At 38.9% G+C, this 5,535-nt stretch overlaps 1 pseudogene; it reads left to right on the forward strand.

Annotated features, from left to right (window-relative positions):
- Positions 1–1,814: 1,814 nt before the first annotated feature.
- LOC119535410 lies at positions 1,815–2,842 on the forward strand (annotated as a pseudogene).
- Positions 2,843–5,535: the final 2,693 nt, after the last annotated feature.

Raw genomic sequence — 5,535 nt, forward strand, 5'->3', positions numbered from 1 at the left:
TATTGTATTAACTTTATTATGACTAGAATTTTCATTATAATAAAGTAACACTTTTAAACAGTTAATTTTTCTCAAGCCTCAAATTCAATGTTGCGTATACCCATCTTTCTTTCCCTTCTTGTAGTCTGTAATCACACACTGTCTTTTCCCATCCTTTACTTTTAAATGTTTTTAAGCCATTTTTCTTAACCCAAATTCAGAATGTCTTCTAGTTAATGAGTTTTATATTTATTGTTACAACAAGTATGTTTCAGCTTTATTCTTGTGTCATCTCGTAAGTTCTCAGCTTTTTATGGTTTCTGTTATTTTCTTTACATTCTTTTATCACATGGTTGGTGAGTTATTTCTCGTCATTGTTGTTATTTCCCATCCCTACCTGAGCAAGTTTGGTTTGAAAACTCAAGTTTTCAGCTCACTTGTTAAGCTTAAAACAATCCCTAAACTTTCTATACTGGATACATACATTTTCACAGCCATGCTTTTCACTGTCATCTTTTTGTTATTAAACTGTATTGTTTCATCATAATCAAGTACCTGCATTATATGCTTATTCTCTTATTGTGGTGTTTTGGATTATACATTGAAACTTTTAAGTTCCTGATGAAAACAAAGAATTATTCAAGTGCTTTTTTACATGCTTTCTATAATGGGATATCTTTTACCTTATCTTATTTTGATCTCTTAAAATACAGATAATATTTTTTTCTCACTAGAGAGCTTCAGAGATCTTATTTCAAGATGATTATGACTTATCCTGAAATGAATAACAACCATCAAAGTCTATCCCCACCTTTAAAAGGGGATATGTTCTTCAGGGTTGCTATTCTGACAAACATTTTTGTCAAGCATCTGTATTATAATAAATATGGCCCCTAATATTATTTATGTTAAGAACTGTGTTCCAGTGGATCAAGTTATTCACCCACTGAACAAAAATTATGGCCTGGCTGAGCCTTTACAGTTTTGATTTTCATACAAAGTTTCCACTTTCTAACAGGCTATTATTTCCTGGATCAATTCTCAGTCCAAATATAACTCTCAACGGAGAACATGTGTTGTCGGCCAGAGGAGCTATAACCCCCTTAGGAAGCTTCGGCAGTTGTCCTCAAAGACCCCAAAGGCTAAAGGAGAGCAAAACACAGAATTTAAAACTTAAATTTCAGCTTTTCAGTCAAAAATCAGTAGCATAAATAACCAAAGGAGTCTGAGAAAGTTCATTTGACAAAGTATTCCATCCTTGCTCCCATTTATAGAATGACTTAGAAGATGTATCTGGAGTACAAGTCATTCCTTAGACAGTACATATAGAAAATAGATATCAGAAAGGGGACTGAGATAAACAGATATCAGAACTGGCTCTCTTTTTGCTTTACTGAGTCTTTATTTCCCACAGGCATTTTAACAATGTGAGCTAAATGGTACCATTCCACAATTCACCCCTCAGTCTTACCGTGGGGTGGTGGTGGTGACAGTCCTGAGTTTAGCCACCCTGAATGATAAGTTGGGAGAAAATATAAAGAGGAGTTGAAAACCTAAAGGATGGATGAACTTAAAACAAAGTAGGCTACTGTCAGACTTTACTTGGGAGCTATGCTAGGTCTAACTTAAGCTGCCACTGAATAATGTCTTACTTAAAAATAAAGTCTTGAGAGAAGCCAGGAGAAGCCACCCTATGACAGAAAAGCCAAGGCTCACTGGCAGCCAACCCCAGAATGCCACAGTCCTTGGGAGAAAGCATTGCTTTGCTGACACCTCAATTTTGAACTTCTAGTCTCAAAACTAAGCATGGAGCCATGGGATAGATTTCCTAAAATATGAGGAGGCTGATAGCTATTTCTGAATCTGTGAAATTCGATACTCACTCAATGTCAGCTTTGCTTCTTCAAAATCCTAAAAATGGCCCTGAGAAACTGAAGTCCTTCAAAGTGGGACTGACTGCCCTTTATCTCCTGGTGTTTGCAATTCTCATTCCTGTCATTGGAATCATGGCAGCTCAATTCTTCAAGTGGGAAATGAAGAATTGCACAGTTGGTTCGATTAATGAAAATGGTATATCTGAAAGACTCATGGGAAAAGGAAATGCAACAAAGATGAAATGAGATTTAGAGAAGTTGTTACAGAATGCCTGAGCACCATGGAAAAGAGAATACAGTATGTTTCCAATATGGAAACCAATCTCATAGAATCAGAGCATTTCCAAAATTTCAGTGTAGCAACTGATCAAAGATTTAATGACAATTTTCTCCAGCCAAGTACCTTATTTTCCTCAGTCCAAGCACATGGAAACTCAGTAGATGGATTCTATAAGTCCTTAACAAGAGTGAATGCCACCTTGCTTGATCTGCAGCTCAATATAGAAATGCTGAATGACAAAGTCCAAGGGAATACATTTAAACAAAAGGAGATCAGAAAACTAGAGGAGTGTGTGTATAATTTATCAGCAAAAATAATGTCTATAAAAGAAGAACAAGTGCATTTGGATCAAGAAATACCAGAAGTGAAACAGTTGAATAATATCACTAATGATCTCAGACTTAAAGACTGGGAACATTCTAAGAAATATCACTTTAATTCAAGGTCCTTCTGGTCCCGCAGGTGAAATAGGAGAGGTGCTGCTGGAGAAAGTGGTCTACAAGGCATTCCATGTCCAATAGGTCCTCTGGGTCTTAAAGGTGATCAGAGAGCAATTGGATTTCCTGGAAGTCTAGGATTCCCGGGACTCACAGGGAGGATGGGGAAGCCAGGTAATCCCGGACAAAAAGGCCAGAAGAGAAAAAAGAGGAGTGAAAGTACAGTAAGACTAGTACAACTCCCTGATCAGACTAGGGCAGGGCCCTTTTAAGATCAGTCAGGTTGGGCAGGACACCCTCTGCTACCTTCTCAATAAAAAGCCCTTCACCTCTGGACCAGTCATCAGCACAACTGACTTCCAAGACCCCTTTGTGCCTCCTCCAATCAACTGACCTTGGTTTCCAGGTCTTTCCTGGTTTCTGCATGGCTTCTTCTCCTGGTCTTTGGTGCTGTTTGAGTCTCTCCTCCCATGCTCTTATCTCTCCCAACTCCAGTATTCTACTACCACCATTGCCCAGCATCCCTGCCCTGGATGCCCCCCATGTGCTCACTGGACAGCTGCTCCAGCCAGTCCTCGGACGCTAGGCAATGAACCCTAATCTACTGGTTTCTAGGGGAAATTTCATGGGTACTGATTAGATGTGTATTCTTTACATTTCAAAACATTACTCTTACCCAGGGAGAAGATTTATGATTCAATCAGCGTAAGTTCAATGTGTACTTCTTAGAGCTGGACATATAACAACTAATAAGATAGACATCTTCTCTGGCCTTATGGAGATGTTTCCATTAGAAACATAGTAAACAGGCAATTACTTGCATGAGCAGAGCTAGATTGGGGCAGAACAAGATTCTCTAAGTATTCAGAGGGCATCAAGATTTTTCAACTTATTAGAATGTTAAAAAAAAAAAAGTTAATTGATTTTTATTTGCTTAGTTTATCTTCCTGTCTTCTAATTCTCCAAATTACAACATTTTTTCAAGTGTTAAAATGAGGTAAAAGTGGAATTTGGAAAGTTTATTCAATAATTTGAGCTAAACCAAAACTTTTTTCCTCACATTACCCAGTCACTCCAAGCAAAATCATTTTGATTGTGAAAAAAATATGTACTGATAGTTTTTTTTATCTTACAAAGCTCTTCATGTTTTATGCTTTATTTAACAAGTATAGATTCTGGAGAAGAATATTTCAGTAGAACTGGAGGTATTTTGTGTAGGTGAAGAAAGGAATGAAAATCAGAAAGCAGTACAGGAAAGCAAAGACAGACCGTAAAAAAGGAATAGGAGAAACATGGTATTCCATGTTATTCCATGTCTATCTATTGATTAACAAACTAAAATTTCACAATTCTCCAATTCTTCCATTTTTAACCTATAGCCCCGTGTTATATTTAGCACCATTAAGGTTCTAGTATAAATCTTAAGTGTATCTTATGTATCTGTATGTGTATCTCACCTTTTCCATTCTCTCTGTAAAATGGACATCTTAACACCTACCTCACAGGGTTGTTGTGAAGGTCAAATAAGATATCATGTGTGAGACACTGTAAAATCATAAGGTGCTCTAAACACACACACACAAAATAAAGTCTTGCAATCAATCATTTAGGATACTTCTCATTCAAAAGAGCCACGTCACCACCATGATTGTGTGCTAGGGTGCCACTGTGACTGAATTGTGAACTTATTCTCTTCAGCCTCCAGAAACTTTGAGAAATGTCTAAAAGATTCATTAAGGTCAAGATTACACTGAAACTTCCAGGAAAATGGAGGAATGGGGAGGGAGCTGCAGGGCCCACTTTCCTCCCCAAAGCAGCAAGTAGACAAGCAGAAACTATCCAAATCAACTATTCTGGTGCTCCAGAGACCAGGGAGTTTTGTGCAGCATCCAGAGAAGCATGGAACAAAGACTGAGAAACCACAGTCAGAGACTGTGATGGGTGCCATCTGCGGCTCCTGGCACCCATCCCCCACTGCTGAGGCAAGCAGAGTGGGGTGGTCCGATCCATGCTTGGTGGGCTGCTGTGGACTGGGAGGGCCACAGGAGTCCTCTGCCTCAAGTACAGAGGGGGTTTCAACCCAGTACTGATCCAGCTATTGGCCAATGAATTTAGACTGCTTTATCCCACTGTTATAGCCCATCCTGGTCAGGTGCCACTGCACGACTGTTTCAACAGTCAGAGGTACAACTGGCACATAGCCTGCCTGCATAGGGTTGAGGGGAATAGTTTGCCAAAGAGTGCCACCTTCTGGACAGGCCAAGAAAGTGCAGCCTCAGGAAGTAGAAGAGGGGGGTGGTGCTTTTTGTAGTTTTCCCTGAACTTCTCCCCAGGATTCTTTGAATCTGGCCTGTGCCCCCTGCTCAGGTAGCTGGCCCTGTTTTGGCTGGGAAATACTGGTGTATCAACTGTCAAAGAAGAGCCTTAACACAAACTCAATTGATGACAAAATCCTAGATAAGAGAGAGAAACTGACCTTCAGAACAAACCCATCAAGATAATCAGATGCCCAGATACCAGCAAAAAGTTACAAGCCATATTAAGAAACAGGAAGATATGGCCCAGTAAAAGAAACAAACTTTAAAATTAAAGGAGATACAGAATTTGGAACAACTAATGAAAGATGTTCAAACAAATCTCCAAATCAATTCAAGGAGATGGCTAAATAGATAAAGGGTATTAAGAAGACACCAGGTGAGCATAAAGAAGAATTTGAAAGAATACAAAGAAAACTAACAGACCTTATGAGAATGAAAGGCACAACAGATAAAATTTAAAACACAACAGAGGTATACAGCAGCAAATATGAAGAGGCAGAATGATCAGAGGGCTAGAAGACAGAGCATCTGAATCCAAACAAAAGAACAAATAGAGAAAAGAATGGAAAAACTTGAGCAGGGTCTCAGGAAAATGGCTGACAACATGAAGCAGACAAACATACATGTCATGGGTATCCCAAAAGAAG

Source organism: Choloepus didactylus, chromosome 5, assembly GCF_015220235.1.
Source record: "Choloepus didactylus isolate mChoDid1 chromosome 5, mChoDid1.pri, whole genome shotgun sequence".
Lineage (NCBI taxonomy): Eukaryota > Metazoa > Chordata > Mammalia > Pilosa > Megalonychidae > Choloepus > Choloepus didactylus.